General features: G+C 39.7%; 1 pseudogene; it reads left to right on the top strand.

The window, feature by feature from the left end:
• Window positions 1–1,633: 1,633 nt before the first annotated feature.
• LOC107720339 (apoptosis-stimulating of p53 protein 2-like) lies at window positions 1,634–13,289 on the top strand (annotated as a pseudogene).
• Window positions 13,290–18,083: the final 4,794 nt, after the last annotated feature.

The raw sequence follows: 18,083 nt of genomic DNA, 5'->3' as shown, positions 1-18,083 counted from the left end.
TAGATGTTATTTTTTTAAGTAATGCAATTACCCTTCCATAAATAATGGAAGAATAGTTTCACTGTCAAACCTGTTACCATCAGTCCTGTTACCTTTCTGAAGCCATTATTATATTGCAACTTATAGTTAAAATTTGTTAGAATGCAGTGCAAAACTGGTGGAGAATGTTTCGTGTTGTTTATTATTTACTCTCTGCTGTATGGTTGGATGGCAATTTGAATATAGACTGGCTTTTTCCATGCCAAATCACAGACCCATTCAATTACATCCTCTCCCCCTCGGCGGTCTGCTGTCAGTGTGGACATGCCGTTGTTGCGGATAGGCGTGAATGTCATTTCCTTTTATGAGAGACTGTGAATAGAGGGGTTGTAAATTTGACATGGTTACGGCTGTGTTGAGGCATGAATTATTTGCAGCAGAACGGCTTGTTTTGTGGGCACTGCCTAAGGGTAGGGGGCTTTGGAATAGATCAGAATGGATCTTTATCTTGTGTCCTAAAAGCATGCACGCAATGGAAAACTGTATTGCTTGTATAGGGGATGTTTTTTAGGTATTAACTATAAGGTATTTAGCTATGTTTCACCTAAAAGAAGAAATTGAAACAGTCACAAATGAGACAGTTGTTGACATATAATTGCATACTTTGGTATCTTGGCAAATCTGAGCACAGTTTGAGACATTGTTGACATCTGTTCTGAAACTCCAGAGGAGACACATGTGAGATAACTTAGTCCTTTTTCTCAAAAGAAACTTCTAAGAATCAAATCTGGTATCTATTTAATCACAATGCTGTTTAGGAAAAACAATTAAGATAATACTGAAATGTATATCTCATATTGCAGAGTGCAGATGGTGAAGGAACACCTGTGTGAGAGTAATGAACAGGTGTAGTCCAAACACGGCTGCTTGTTTTGTGTGTGTGTGTGTGTGTGTGTGTGAGTCATCACTTTCCATCTGAACGCATCCAAGAATTCAGTCTCTAACACATATGCCCACACACACACACATTCAATACACACAATTTTTCTCTCATTCTTATAAATTTTTGCCACTCCCATATAATCAAGCACCTAAATAGCACATAATTCATGTGACAAAAGTGGTCCTGGAAATTATTAATAAATGAACTATTTATTTGGTATTTTTGTGTAAGTTATGGCACCACAGAAGTTTTACTTATTTTTCTATTCTATTCTGTTCTATTCAGTTTTTTACAATTATAAATATGTATTAAAACGTACAATACATATATAAAATATCACACATCTGTTTTTTTTTTTTTTTATATTTTTATTTGCTATTATTCTGTAGGTTATCGTACCACAGAATTTTCATTTGGTTATTTATTCATTTATTTGTAATTGGAAATATGTATCAAAATGTATAATACATATAAAATCTCACACAGTTTAAAGTAGTTTTTCGTCATTTGTTTTGCATGTTATTTTTAACTCATAAATACCCTTTGCCGCAATTTCTACTAGTTTGTTTACATGCCATGTTTGAAGTAAATCCTCCCTATTCCCCCAAGAAGTTTAAACATCCCAGTCATGTGAAACCATGTGTGAGGTTTCAGATTTCTCCGAGTGACTTTGGCCCTCTTCACCGGACAAAGACCAGCTGTTACACAACAATGCGAGTGACATCGGCTCTGTACGCCTGGCTTTACTTCACAAAGAGTTTCTTATTTCTCTGTCGAGAATAATTATGTCAATTACACGCAGTTTGATTCGTATCTGTTGTGTTTGTGGTTTGTTTTCAAACAGAATTTTTTGGTTGGTATTCTGTCTCTATACGTTAAAATAAACCTACCATGAAATTACAGACCCTTCATTTCTTTGTAAGTGGGCAAACTTACAAAATCAGCAGGGGATCAAATAAATATTTTCCCCACTGTAAAACCCATATACTTGTGTAATCAGTAAGCCTGATTAGGACCTTTTTTATTTACCCCTGTGGTGTCAGAGTGTGACCAAGAATATTATTTGGGCATTGTTTTGCACTTAGACTTGTTCATCCGGTAACCCACATAAGTGGCGCTAGCGGTGCCAGTGTTGATGTTATGTAAGTGGGACCCTGGCACAGGCAGTCATATGCAGGATAATTGAGCGCTAGTCGTTTCCCCAGCCAAACAATCATTATGTAATGAGGTTCACCCCAGCACAGCCACTCTTTTCAGGCTAAAGGTTCCTGGCCTTCATTGTTAGTGTGTTCAAATGCTAGTTTGCTAAATGCTAACTGTTGAGCTTTGAGTCAAAGTCTAAATATACACTTCTCCTCAAAAAGCGACATGATTTGAGGTATCATTTGTGTTGTTACCACAAACGGTGCTTGACTAATTATCCGTCAAAGTTTAATACAAATCACTAACCCTAAGTGTAAGCGACAATGTGCTTAGCTTAGCCAACACTGCTAATTCTGTCTCCTAACTACAGGTCACAGAGCTCCAGAGTCTCTTGCCAGGAGAAACGCAGTAAAGGGGACGATGGAGAGGCACATGGAAAATGGAGTGAGTATGAATTCCCTCAGAGATTTGTTAATCCCCCCTGGTTACTGTTGCTAAATCAGGTTTGAGTTGGAAATTTTCAGTAAACTGTGCACATAAAGTGGCTAGATAGTGTTCTTACATGGACAGGAATGAATTTTGACATTTCAAAGCATTTTTTTTATAATTTAAAAATAAATTGTTAAATTATGTCTTAACAAGATTAAAAACTGGAAATCAGACTTTGGGAATGAGGATTGATAGAATAACTGCATATAAATTACTCAGCACAGTTTATATTATTTTTTATAATTAGAAATATGTATTGTATGTAATTAATGTATGTAATTAAGCAGTGACGGCCCGTGCATTTCACACCTAGGTGTTCAGTGTTGTCTTACCTGAATTAATCCACCTCTTAATACCATCATTATGACGCCACGGCTAGAAACCATCAATATTATACAGAAATGCAGTATGCAGGGCGTTGTATCACAGACAGGTATCTCATGTAGCGAGAATGAATGCCATTACTAAAGCAAGAAATCCAATTAACACAATTCAACAAGTCTCCTTTCACTGCAGCCACAGCTACGTCACGTAGATCATCTCTAGCTGAAGCACCAACATAAACCTAATAAAATGACAAAAACATAGTCCACCCTGATGTTCTTACAGACATTTATTAACTCAAACGTATCTATACCTTGCAAATAACATTGGTATAAAACAAATAAGATGAATGCATGTGTTTTAAAGTTGACCTAACAATTTAACATACTCGTACAGCTTTTCGTCTTCACGAGTCTCACCGCAAGTCTGCCAGCGCCGCTGTGGGAGGAAAATACTAGTTAACACAGATTTACTGGGAAAGTGAGCAAGTAACATTACAATAATTCATACAAGATGATGAAGAAAAGTGTATACATGTGTTTTATACATGCCAGTTTAACGTACTCTTAGGACTTTCATCTTCACGACGAGTCTTCCCGCCGGTCTGACAGCGATGCTGCGGGAGGAAAAGGCCAGGTAACACAGCTTGACTCGGAAACTGAGCGCTCCTTAGATATTCTTACGGAAACTTAAATGTATTATATCTTGCAAATAAATAACATCAGAATAAAACGTATAAAACGATTAAAAAGTCGAAAATAAAAGTTAACCTACTATACTCTAGTGGTTTTTCATCTTCGCCATGAGTTTATCACAGAGCCGTTGTCGAGGAGGTGTGTGGTTGTTTTTCGCGGTCATTTAGTACTACTGTAAATATTAGATTTACAGTAGGCTAATATTTTCCCAGAATGCATTGAAAATCTTCAATAACAAACTGTACACACAGTATACAGTAAGAAACCTGAGTATACAGTAGTGAAAACAACAAAAATGATTTACAGTGTGCTGTCTGCTAGCTCTGACTACTAGTACACTCTCTGATCATCCAATCAAAAGACGTGAAAATGCCGGCGTTACTGTAAGCCTGCTTGATGGCCCCGGTGTCGCCAACTCGAAATCTGATTGGTTAAAGCAACGGTTTCATTGCCATTTATTTGAAGCTACAGGTGCCCGCACTGTTGATTCTGAAGGCCTCAAGGCATATTTCTTTGACCCTGGCAACACATGATTGGACAAAAGCTCTAATATAAACATACACTACTGGAAGCAGAGCAACCAAGAGAAAAGCTATTGGGAATAATTTAATACACATTCATGGAAAAAATATATTAAAACCAAGTCAGTGATTCTGATAGTGTTTAGACCAGCAGAGAAGGCCTGGCTGACCCTGACAGCCCACCACCACTGTAATTAAGTGTATATATAAAACCTCACACAACTTAAAGTAAGATGGACTGGAAATAATTGTGACATTGCAAAGCACTTTTCATCTTATAATAAAAAAAACTGTTAATTAATGCCTTAACGTGATTTAAAACTGAGGAAAGCAAACAGAATAACATGTATAACTGCATATAAGTGAACCAACAACAAAGTTTTACCATATTTTTTACCATATTGAAGTCCTTTAAAACCTTTAAAAATGTTCCCCGTAGCCATTCATTATAATATTTTTTTTTTTTTTAGATGGCAGCTCCTCATATGGACATCACCCTCAGCGAGTTGCAAGAGATGGCATCACGGCAACAACAACAGATCAACGCACAACAACAACTCTTGGCAACAAAGGTAGCTGCGCCAATGACAAAAAGGACCATTTCATGTTTATTTACAACTTAAAGGGACATTTTACACAAAAATTGAAGTAATTTACTCATTTGAATCCTGTATGACTTTCTATCTTCTGTTAAACACAAAAGGAGATATTCAGCAGATTGTCCAAGCTGCTTTTTTTCCATACAATGGAAATGAATGGTGACCAAGGCTGTCCTTGGTCCCCATCCACTTTCATTGGAGAGCAGCATTTCCTGTTTGTTAGTTGAAAAAAACATTTCCTTTAAATATGAGGTTTGAAGTCATCCATGAAATGGGGTTATTGCTTTCACACTAGGTTTTGCGTTAAGGTAATTTGGATTGAATAAAACAACTGCATGGTCTCCATATCAAAACCATTACCGTTTTGTCCATTATCAGTGGGAATGAAAACCGTAGATACATAGTTCTGAAACTCAATGATGTCTGAAAATTAGTTTTGGTGAGATTGTGACCTGACGCCTACACACAGGAACAGCGACTGCGATTCCTGAAGCTGCAGGACCAGCGGCAGCAGCAGCAGCAGGTGTCTGAGCAGGAGAAACTGCGACTGCTGCGGGAAAACGCAGAGAACCAGGAGGCCAAACTGCACAGGGTTCGAGCTCTCAAAGGACAAGTGGAACAGAAACGCATCAATAATAGTAAACTAGGTCAGGACCTGTGAATTCATGAGAGGAAGTAGGTTAGAAACACTGAAAATGCTGTAACGTTGACCTTCTTTGAAGGATACTGGTTCGAGGTGAATTTTGTCATTTTTGCTCTACTAGTGGCACCAAATGGTGTTGTGACTCGTTTGTTTGGTAGATGAATTAAATTGACTGAAAAGATGTTTATTACAGTTGATCATTATTTTATATAATTAATATATTGTTATTATTGTATTACAGACTAGTTATATTTTTTATTATTATAAATTAGTCTTGTTAGACTATTTAAATAATAACTTAAAAGATAAAAAGTTATTTAATTTGTAAAAAAAAAAAAAAAGTTCTAAAAGTTCTTAGGTTTTCTACTGAATAATTCAGATTTTCTTTAATTATGATGTATATTGAGGTGTATAATTTGAAAGTTAGACATTTATCCATAGTTTATTATAAAAAATGTTTTAGAACTTTCTCCAGATGCATTTACGAAGATGTAAATTGTTGTGGATCATTTGCCCACTGATGGAAAAATTCATTCTACTGTTTCTGTTATATAAAAATGCCTTTAGCAACTAAATTAATCAACAGAGACAACAACAAACGATCTTGCTTATGGGAATGAGAAGTTAATTAACAAGTGAATGATATGCCTCATTTTTCTCTCTCTGTAGTGGAGGAGATCGAGCAGATGAATGGTCTGTTCCAGCAGAAGCAGCGGGAACTGGTGGTAGCCGTCAGCAGGGTGGAGGAGTTGAGTCGACAACTGGATATGTTACGTGGCGGCAAAATGGACGTCCCGCATGAAGCTGGACCGAGCTCAAGCGGAGAACTAGAGCGACTGTACAAAGAGCTTCAGGTAGCTTTTTTCCTGTTGGTCTACAGCTTTCTGTAACACAATCCTGTCATTCACACATACAGTGATATTTGGACAAACAAAAATATATGAATGTCTTGCATTTATACAAGAAAAATGTAAACCAAGTGGCTTTTATTTGAGAAAAAATATAGAAGGAATACACTATTTTTTAAACTGAGAAAAAAAAAATAGTAAAAAATTGAAAAGCAGTCCCGCTCAAAAAAATTCAACAGTCCCTCTTTTGTTCTGACATTTTCTCTTTTCTGCAGCTGAGGAATAAATTGAACCAGGAAAGCAGTCCCGCTCAAAAAATTCAACAGTCCCTCTTTTGTTCTGACATTTTCTCTTTTCTGCAGCTGAGGAATAAATTGAACCAGGAGCAAAGTGCCAAACTCCAGCAGCAGAGAGAGAATCTAAACAAGAGGAACTTAGAAATGTCCACCATGGACAAAAGAGTGGCTGAACTGAGAGAGAGGCTCTGGAAGAAAAAAGCTGCTCTCCAACAGAAAGAGAACTTGCCTGTGAGCAACTTTATAACGTTCATATTTCTTGTTCTTTTTGGACAAAAATACAGTTTGTGATGCACAGAAATGATTTCTCTTATTCTTTGTCTCTTCCGCTTCCAGCAGCCATCTGAAGGGCAGAGCTCTCAGCCCACCGGCCCTTCTAGGGTTGCCGCTGTTGGGCCATACATCCAGACCACCCTGGCTCCTCCAGTTCCTCCCAGACAGGAGATTCTGGTGAAACCTGCTTATCCCGATGGTACAGCCACCCTTCCCAAACCTCTCCCTAAACCGACCACAGGTATGTGTATATATCTACAATATTTACCACCAATTGCACCAATAACCCCTGATTCATCTTTTCCTAATTCTATTTCCATGTGCCAGGTATTGGATTCTTGACAAGTAAGATCTCCAAGGTGTCAAATTTGTTTTCCAACACAGAAACTAACAGCAACACCCATGGCCACTCCTCCACCCTTCCCCGCATGACCAGCCATGGATCCCAAGAGAAAGGTACGGTACACCTCTCTCCAACCTTTAAAGAACCACATTCAGACTCATGCAATTAGTTGAGCCAAAAGTTGACATGTCAGACCGCTTAACCAAACAAAGCAATGTTTTGATAGAGCCACAGTGTTTACACTCTTCTGGAAAGTCAGCCACAGATGGCTTACTTGAAGTTGTGTCTCCATTAAACTGGGATAAGCAAAAGTATTGTAACATCCACTACACACATCGCCTTTTAGACAAAATACAAATCCTTATACTGGGGTCCCAAGTCCTGTTTCCTGAGATCTACCTGTCTGCAGAGTTCAGTTCCAACACACCTGTCTGCAATTATCAAGTGTTCCTGAGGATCTTAATTAGTTGGTTCAGGTATGAACCAGGCATGAGCCACTTTGCAGGAAGGTAGATCTCCAAGAACAGGATTGGGCACCTCTGCCATGTCTTAATCCAGTCAGAAGACGCTTTCACTAAGACATTGTAGTGTTTAAACTTCAAGAGTGATGATTAATCTATGATATGCTGATTTTTAAAAATATCTGTTTCAGATTCTGAGGCAGATTTTAAACCTCCACCATTGCCCTTCCGCAAGAACCAGAGTAGTGAGGACCTCTTGAGGGACACCCAGGTACAGCACTGAGTGCCTGACGTTAACAATTTTGAGGAATTGGCGATAAATCAATGCTAATGTATAGATATTATGTAGTAAATAAACACTAATGACTCTTTAATCATAGTCTGCAGGTAGAACCTTCGGGAAGGTTCCACCTCCTGTTCCCAGCAAGCCCAAACCTGCTCTACCAAGAGACCTCCACTACCCTTCACAAACCCCAGACGGTGGCAGCGAGCTCCATCTACTCAATGTACACCCAACACAGCACTCTTGGGAAGGGTTATCAAGGGCAAAGTACGCTGACACGTTCACAGCCTCGATGTGAGTACCGCTACATCAATAGACACCCAAACAAATTTAGAGGTATCTTTTGATGGAATTTGATAAGTATCTATTTCAACAAGATGCAATGTTACACTGGACATGCTGCCAAATCAACAAAGAGCATACAGAACCAACTTTAAAGAAGACATTGACTAATTTAATCTAGTATTAAAGGAATTGTTCACCCAAAAACAACTTCTTCTCCAATTCCCCTCATTTTGTTGTCAGGAGTGGAAAACATTTGCACCATTTTTTTGTAAATGCTTAGGTGTTCCATATAGTTGTGTAAATGACTGAAAGTCTAATAACAGGATTTTTGAGTTTAAAATAAGCATGTTTATTTCTTAGTTTTAATCTGAACTTTGCGTCTGAACAATTTGAAGTTCAAAAGCTTGCTTTAGTTAATTTGAAAGTTCTTCAGGGCAGAAACAAATTAAGAGCAAAGGATTTATTACAGCCTTTGGATTGGTTGCAGTATTTAAATCAAGCTGCTTAATTATTACAACAGAAACTCTGTCTGACTTGTTTTTGACTAGATTTCACCTAGATATTGGGAAAATTCCAAATAGCTTTTTTGTGCCCTTAAACAATGCTGTAGCAAGTCAACACTACATTGCTCTGCTAATGTTGATGTTTATTCACCTAAGGATTTATTACAGCCTTTGGATTGGTTGCAGTATTTAAATCAAGCTGCTTAATTATTACAACAGAAACTCTGTCTGACTTGTTTTTGACTAGATTTCACCTAGATATTGGGAAAATTCCAAATAGCTTTTTTGTGCCCTTAAACGATGCTGTAGCAAGTCAACACTACATTGCTCTGCTAATGTTGATGTTTATTCACCTTTTTTTTAGCAAACACCAGATGGAGAGAGAGTACAAGTTGGAATCAGTTTAAATTAAAGACATAAAGGAAACCACATTTGGCATGAAAGTTTTATTTGCCATAATCTTAACAGCTATACACATTTATTTTCAAAGTAATATTTCAAGATAAAATGTCTGTGCCATATGTGAGTTCATAGTGTTTACCAAAATTGTACATATGGCAATATAAGTAGTGCTCTACCCTCCAGAGTGAGTAGGGCTCATAGTGATGCTCACTTATCACAAAGACATAAGGAAAGGCTCATTCCTTTGTTACATAACTTTGAAGTCATTTGGTCCCAGCTTTGGTTTGCATATCGTTAAAACTCTGAGCACATAGGCAAATTGCTCTTTCTGCAAAAGTACACTTTGTGGCTCAGACACACACAAAAAAAGTCAAATGAAGATGTAATGTACCTTATGTTCTTATTTTAGTGGTTGCAGAATATAAATGGCAATTGACACCCAACTTATTTTATAGATTTTATGGATGTTTTATCCTCACTCCTTTCCTCTCACAGTATATGGCAAACCTGTCATCCCATCCAATGGAGGTCTGCAGTTTCTTATGCAGGACAGCAGTTATCTTGAGAAAACTGGAGTTCTAGATGGTGACCAAATGGACCAGGGCAACAATATGGCCCCTGCATCCTCCTCTGTTGATGGCCAGGAGGTAGAACGTGTTCCCCGGCCCCTCAGCCCAACCAAACTTCTCCCATTCCTCTCCAATTCCCATCGGCTCCAGAGCGATGCTGATTTGGAGGCCCTGAGGAAGAGACTGCACCATGCGCCCAGGCCTCTTAAAAAGCGTGGCTCTATAACAGAATCTGAAGGGCCTGGTGGACCCAACATCCAGAAGCTCCTCTACCAAAAGACCACGTTGGCAGCCATGGAGACCACTATAACCCCAGCTACCTTCTTTCAGACAGAAGGTGAGGATGGATGCAGGCCGGTAGCTGATGAGAGCACTAGACCCCCAGAGGGACACTGTGATACTACAATACCTGAGTGTGAGAAAGAGGAGGAGGAGCTGACGCCTCCACCTCTTCCACCGCGATCGCCTATCCTGGATGACAGCACCATTTCTAGCACTGTACCGAAGGATTCACCACTGAAGGAAGAACAGGAAGTCTATGGCCCAGCAGCTCCAGAGCCTTATGTTGAGGAGTACCCACCTTACCCTCCACCTCCATATCCCAGTATGACAGAGCAGGAGGGACCAGGGGAAGACAGCGTCAATATGAAGGCTCCAGAGGTCACAGGACAGGTCATGCTACCACCGGTAGGTACTACTACATTCCCAAAAGGAAAAACCATATCTATAGAGGGACCGAAGGGACATTCACACTGACAGAAAATCGTAGCGACCCAAAGTCATTCACTTTCAGAACAAGTTGCCGGAAACGGGATTCAAGTTGTTGAAGTTGACCTTCTAGTAATCAGCCTTAGGGTGTATTCACACCAGAAAAGTTCGCTAGTTCACTTGATTTGGTCCGGACCAAATACAATGTTGATTTTTTGGTCCACACCCGAGTGCGATTGCTGTATTCACACCTGCCCAAAAGATCCGCACCAAAGGGGGAAACGAACTTGAGTTTGATTCAATCGAACCAAACAAGACAGGTGTGAATACACCCTTAAAGTACCTTTGCGATCTTTAGCTTTCTTTCTAATCAAACACACTTGATTCAACTCTTCTATTCGATCGTAGAGACTCCAAGACACCTGAAATGGGTGAGTCATATAAGGTAGACATTCAAAATGTGTACTGATGGGAGTACCCCAGCAGCAGGGTTCTTGATGGATGGGTTGAAATTGAAAGTCTTTTTTGCTGTGCTAAGGTGTGCAAACATTTAAGCATAGTCAGGTACTGACTCATCACTGAGCAGTCCATTACAGTCAAACTCCCTACACAAAAGAACCTGACAATATTATGTAGGGAGTCATGGATGACATTCGAAATGGTGTACCTAATGTGGACAACAGGGTGCATAGAGGGTGTATCATGGCCACAAAAGAGGATACCTGTTGAGTCATAAATTGACAATTAGGACACCCTACGGTCTTTTGGCCTTAAAGTCCATGAGACCACAAGGTGTCCCATTTGTCATTTTATGAATCAGCAAGCTATGCAGCATTACGTATCCGAAGTTTAGACTTAGAAGAAGACTCCAAGGGATGAGTGCAACATTTGGGACAGGTTCCTTGTCTTTATAGAAAACTAAAGCACTCTAGCCATTTAGCCTACATAAGTATGGCGACAGACAAGATAAGAGGGAGAGACAGAGAAAGAGAGTGAAGACAAGTCAGGTCAGTAGGGATTCCGATCAAACCATTCATTCTGGGCTGTTGCTTAGCAACTAGCCACACTAAGATTCTGAGCACTCCACGCAGATCTCATTAAACATTTAAATGGAGCAGAAGTGGCATCCAGTGACCCTCAATTGGCTTTTAATATGCAGGATGAACGAGTGATTCATGTCAGGCTAACACCTAGTATTATTACTTCATATCCAAGAACTTTACCAAAAGATACGCATAAATTATCTACAGCATTTCCTTTTAGTATTTAGCTAAACATCTATTCATCCATCCTCCCAGGGCAAAAGAACAAACCTGCGTAAGACGAGCTCGGATCGCATCAACCACGGAATGCGTGTGCACTTTAACTCTCTGGCTCTTCTGTTGGACTCCTCTTTAGAGGGCGAGTATGACCTCGTCCAGAGGATCATATATGAGGTAAGGAACAGGCCAAGATCAGTTACATACTTGGTCCACTAGTGAGTAATATAACAACTAGACATATAGGTATAGCTAGTTAGCATTTCAAGTATATGTCTCAATGTCATATCCAGGTAGAAGACCCCAGTTTACCCAATGATGAGGGCATCACTGCTTTGCACAATGCTGTGTGCGCTGGACACACGGAAATCGTAAAGTTCCTGGTGCAGTTTGGAGTGAATGCGAATGCCGCAGACAGCGATGGATGGTGAGCGAAAAACATTTATGTAAACCCAGTAAAATTTGAATACAACAAAATTAAACGTCTCTTTCTCTCTGTTAGGACTCCCCTGCACTGCGCTGCTTCTTGTAATAACGTGCAAGTATGTAAGTTCCTGGTGGAATCGGGAGCAGCTGTATACGCCACAACCTACAGCGATATGCAGACAGCGGCAGACAAGTGCGAGGAGATGGAAGAAGGTTACGCCCAATGCTCACAGTTTCTCTATGGTGAGAAACCTGTTCTCTCATTATGAAACTTTACGAAAGAGGACTTCTTGTAGCTCAACTGGTAATTTATCGCAATAAATCTGTAGCGTTGAGGTGGTTTTTTCCCAGGTGTGCAGGAGAAGATGGGCATCATGAACAGGGGCGTTGTTTATGCCCTGTGGGACTATGATGCTGAGAGTCCCGACGAGTTGTCCTTTAAGGAAGGAGACTGCCTGACCGTCCTACGAAGAGAGGACCGTGAAGAAACAAAGTGGTGGTGGGCGAGATGTGCCGACAATGAGGGCTATATACCTCGCAACCTCCTCGGGGTGAGGAAATAAGTTTTTTTAAGCTTTCTCCTTGTCATTTAATCTTGGACATCCTTTTTTTTTTTTTACTACAGATTGCTCATATTTGTTTTTCTTCTGTAGTTATACCCCAGAATCAAGCCCAGACAGAGGAGCCTTGCATAAACTCTCCAAATCAGTGCTTATGTGCCTGGAGTTTTGTCTATCATTTCAACAGTCACTTAGTTCTGCAGAGCAAAAGAACATTTTGAAGATGAACGCATCACATTTACATGGTGAAGAAATAAGAATAGTTTCATGTTGGTATGTTATACATGTTTTTAAGGTTAAAAGCTTTGGTAGAAAAGGTAGACTTAGATGCATATTTCAGAAGCAGTTTCAAGCATGTATAGTAAAGTGAAAGAGGAATTAATAATTTATGAATGGTACAGATGCATTAATAGTCATCTGAGTATTATATCTCATATGAAGGATGTCAGATTTAGTAGTGTAATTTTTCATCTTTTTGAACAAAGTTTCTGTATTCACAAATGCTGATTTGTTTCACAAAGTGCAAAACAAAAAGCATTCATCTTTTGAAGGAAAATAAAGAGTTTTATATAATTTTTTTTTTCCTTTTTATTTTATTCATAATGCCATGTTATGTAAACCTATTCTTATGGTGCTTGCTGCTATGCTACAACAGTGTGTTCTATGAACAATTAACAATTTATTGCGCAAAGACAGCTTTCATTTATCATAATAAAACTTGTCAAAACTCTTGACTCACTGTTTTTGTCTTTTTCCCATTCGGTTTCTATGAGACTGTTTCTGGTTCAAAAAACATTTATGGTAATACATTTACAATGGAAGTCTATGCAGCAAGGCATTGCACTGGAATAAGCTTTAACATTGAAATATACCGTTTCAAAAGTATAGAACCAAGACCAAACCAGGTAACCTACAGGCAAAATGCATAATCACTGTATACCATAAAAATACAAGCGTCACATTTCTGCAGATACTTGCCCTATAGCCTTCCATCACAAGTGCACCATAAACCCATTTTGTGTTCTTTTTTAACTGTCCCAAATATGGGACAAGTCAAAATAATCTATATATAGTGTGCCTATAAGAGCCTTACTTGTTTCAACCTGTAATTTCCATGACAAAGTATTGTATTTCTTGTCTTTAATTAATTACAAACAAAGGGTTTCCACAATAAAACATTAATTCTTTATTACATAGGAACTAATAGCAAAGCAATAGATATGTAGTCTGGTTTCTAGGCTTTTGAGGACTTTTTCAGTACATGACATGAAGATAGATCTCAAATGTAATAAAGCCGACCAGATGCACTTCAGACAATATTAATTATTATTTGTGTAAGCACAACATGCACTGTTGACCAACAGCTGAAGTTATGAAAGCGATTGGGCCTCATTTATAAAACAAAAGCAGAACGAATTCCTTCTTAAAAATGTCTGTAAAAACAAGGTTTTACAAGTTATTTACACTTGTAAATGCGTTCTGCTCATGTTTCAAGACTGACGCCCAATGTTCAATACTGTTAAATGAAATGAGCTTTTATGCATTAGTGATCACATTATTAGTTTAGTAACTTCAAATGATACAATTATATCTATGATTAGTACATTCAATGTTTATATAATTGCACAATATTTCAAATAGGAGTGCACGGGTGAATGGGGCGCACAACACAATGGTTAGCTGGGTTCCTGTGCATGCTCAAGTCTAATGCCCATCACACAAAGCTGCCGTAAGTTTAACCCAGTTGACCCTGTAAGCCATTGGAAATGACCTACACTTTGCTTATATTTGCTTACAATCGTGCAATATGCACAAAATTTTTTGGAGTCATCGGTGAATGCATTTATAATTAGGCACAATGTAATCAAGCTAGTGAAAAACCAATCATGCCTGACTGTTCCTACAACCCTAGAGCTCCAAAAATTCCCTTTCTGTTCCCTTCCTGTCCTGAAGAAAGGGGGGGACGATATTTCAACACGCCACCTAACGCATCAAAACGATACCACATTACATGAACAAAAACAAGGCTGGGGTTGTTTATTCATGAAATTTGAACAAAATAATTGTTTAAAGTGTTTGTGAAATGATTTGAGAATTGTCCGATTCATTAAAATCGGTGTGTTTTATGTTTCATTAAAGGGGTCATCGAATGCCCATTTTCCACGAGTTTATATGATTCTTTAGGGTCTTAATGAAAAGTCTATAACATACTTTGGTTAAAATTTCTCAATGGTAGTGCAAAAAACACCCTTTTTACCCTGTCAAAATCAGCTCTGTTTTCAGCAAGCCATTCTAGTCCGTGTTGCTTTAAATGCTAATAAGCTCTGCTGACCCCGCCCCTCTCTTCCGTGGGGTGACGAGCAGACTGTAAACTTCAGCCGTGAAACTTGCTAACTAGCACATATTAGGAAAGGCAATTTGCAAAGATTCATAAAAAACCCTTATACTCACTTCTTCTGTAGATGAAGCTGGATCACGAATGATTCGCACGAACTTAAAGGCATTTATGCAGATCGGGAATCGGCGCATTCCTTTCAAAAATGAAAGTAACGTTAATCCTCTGCGTCTTCAGCGGCTCAGATGTCGGGAGTAAATGACGACTGCTTTATTCATTATTACATCCAACAACAAAACACATTCTTGTCTTCCCCTGCACCAGAGTCGACACAATGGCAGACAGCTCACAGCTCACTCAGGGCGGGCAACACTGGGTCTAAGGTAAGACGGCCTTGTCAATCAATACCATGGGAGGGTCCTGTGCAGAACTACGTCATTCTGACAGGAATCTCAGAACAGCCTGATTTGAGAAAGGGGATTTTAAAATCGGGATTTAAAAAAAAAACACTGGGTGGATTTTTATCATTATAGGGTGGATGTGTGTACACACTTCTAACACACATTTATGTTCAAACAACAAAAAAAGTGAATTTTGCATCCGATGACCCCTTTAATATGTTTGTTTTTTGTTCACTAAAAACTTGTGGAAAGACATTTTTAACATTGTGTTCGATCATAATGGAACAACTATAAAATGACAACATAGAATGGAATAACTTTTGTCCGTCACAACCTTGTTTTCATTTGCGACTGCAGCCAGCTTTGCACTGTACGTTTTTGCCTACAATTCTTCCATTTAAGACAATATCGCTTAATGTATCATGTTCACATACACCTTTGTGACAAATCTTAACCACCTACGAAGTTCTGGCAGTATCCAGTACTGCTGACCTGGCAACAGGACCAAACTCTTCGCAACAATATGTATATTGTACAGACTAACAAGCAACCATCATAAAGGACTGTAAAATTGCACAATGGGAGCTCAACTTAAAAGCCCAGAGTATACTTTACGTGCAAACTAGAATGTGCAGGCAGTGCAGTGGATGTTAATTTTGTCACCAGCATAGTATGTGCGCAGTCTGATTTTTCTAACCGTGTATACACTGTACACCAGGGATCTCCAACCCTGCTCCAGAGATTGTCTTACTATTGGGAGATGAGAGGGTCTGTATTACTTACTATTGGAGAAAGCGCAACGGTCCACTTAAATCACCTCTGCCTTAATAACCAATAGCCTCTCCTCCACTGACATCCATTAAAAAAAAAAGGCCTCTGGTCTCCTTTTCTATGTACTGCCAAAGCGGAAGCGTTTGCATTAGCCATTACACTTTTTTTTGGCTAAAGGTTACAGGCTTGCCTTCCAGTGGCTTTGCCTGAACACCTTGATTAGCTGGTTCAGGTGTGTTTGATTGGGGTTGGAGCTGAAATCTGCAGGACTGTAGCTCACCAGGAGCAGGGTTGGAGACCCCTGCTGTACACTCAACTCGCATATGCAGCTTTAATTTTTCTCACAATAACTAGTCGATCCACAAAGTGGCAAAACTGGCCATCAAATGGAGTATACTTTGAAAAGCTATGTATTCGGCTGTACACATACACTCAAATTGAAATAAACTTTGAGCTTAAGGCCTAGGTCTTTAACCCTGCTCTTGGGCACCCACTGTCCTTCAAATTTGATTTTCAACCTGCTTCACTGCACCTAGCCTGTGATCTTTCAAGTGATCCTGAAGACCTTGATTAGCTTGTTCAAGTGTATTTGTTTAGGTGTATAGTTAAACTTTGCAGGACAGTGGGTCCCCAGGAACAGGGCTGAAGACCTATGGCTTAAGGCAGTGGTTTTCAATCCTGGTCTTGGTGACCCACCGCTCTGCACATTCTGTATGTCTCTCTTATCCGACACACTCAGTGCAGTTCATGGAGCTCTCACCTAGCGAGCTGATGATCTGAATCAGGTGTGTTAAATAAGGGAGGCACAAAATGTGCAGAGCAGTAACTCACCTGTACCATGATTGAAAACCACTGGCTTAAGGTCTACACCAGTGATCCTCAAATCTGGCTCGCGAGATCCACTTTCCTGCAGAGTTTAGCTCAAACCCTAATCAAACACACCTGAGTTTGCTAATCGATGTCTTCAGGATCATTAGAAAATCACAGGTAGGTTTGTTTGATTAGGGTTGGAGCTAAACTCTGCAGGAAAGTGGATTTTGCGAGCCAGATTTGAGGATCACTGGTTTACACTAAGGCTGCGTTCCCGTTCACTTTTAGGTTGGCCGCACACTAGCCGATTTTAAGGCCGATTTTAAGCCCGATTTGCATCCACGAACGATCGGGGGTGTGGCCCGATTCGCGGCTTTTGTCCAAAAAAATCCTCTATTTTGTGGCGTCATTACGATTATTTATCTGCTCCCGATCGAGACGGAGCATCCCCGAACTCAAATCGTAAATATCAAACATATATTTGATTGTTTGATATTTACGACTCTTGATCGGGCTGCCTCTGACGTGATACCCACGATAGCCAATGAGAGCGAGCAAGCGTCACCTACCGGATGTTGCGTGCTTCTATAGCTGAAACTAGGCAGCCACAAACATGTCATGAAAGCAGAGAACATCACCCATATTCTTTTTTATTCTTTGTTTTTCACTGTGAAACAGAACGCGCGCCAGGAAAGCCACCTGACAATGTTAATTGTCCTCCATGTGTTTTTCTTCTCTAGTCACGTTTGATCTCGCGAGTGTCCGTGAGATCTTGTGTCACTGTGAAATCGTTCCTACAATCAACAAGTGTGTGGTCTCGTGGTCTGGTCGAATCGTCTAGTGTGTGCGTTCAGAGGATTATAAGGCTAAAAATCAGTTGAACTGTCTTCATGTCTGTGGTCTCCCATAGTTTTAAAATCATTTAAGATTTGAAAATAGTCTAGTGTGTCCCAGGCCTTAGACACGCACTCGCAAACTTCCCTAAGCACTTATTCTCGGGGGAATCCCCGTCTCCAATTTGAAGCACGTTCCACTTTGTCAAGTGGATGAGGGAAGTTTACATGGACATACCCTCGCCTCGACCCCTCAGTTTTGACCGAGGGAGCGAGTCTGCTTCATATGCACACTTCAGGCCGCTCTGTAGACCACAATGCAACACGACTATGACGTCATCGCAGATCGCGTTTAATTTATCCCCACCCCAAACAACTCTA

This window comes from Sinocyclocheilus rhinocerous, unplaced genomic scaffold, assembly GCF_001515625.1.
Source record: "Sinocyclocheilus rhinocerous isolate Xijiao unplaced genomic scaffold, SAMN03320098_v1.1 scaffold1292, whole genome shotgun sequence".
Classification (NCBI taxonomy): domain Eukaryota; kingdom Metazoa; phylum Chordata; class Actinopteri; order Cypriniformes; family Cyprinidae; genus Sinocyclocheilus; species Sinocyclocheilus rhinocerous.
The sequence above is the reverse complement of the archived record's forward strand: the minus strand, read 5'-3'. Positions and strand labels throughout refer to the sequence as shown.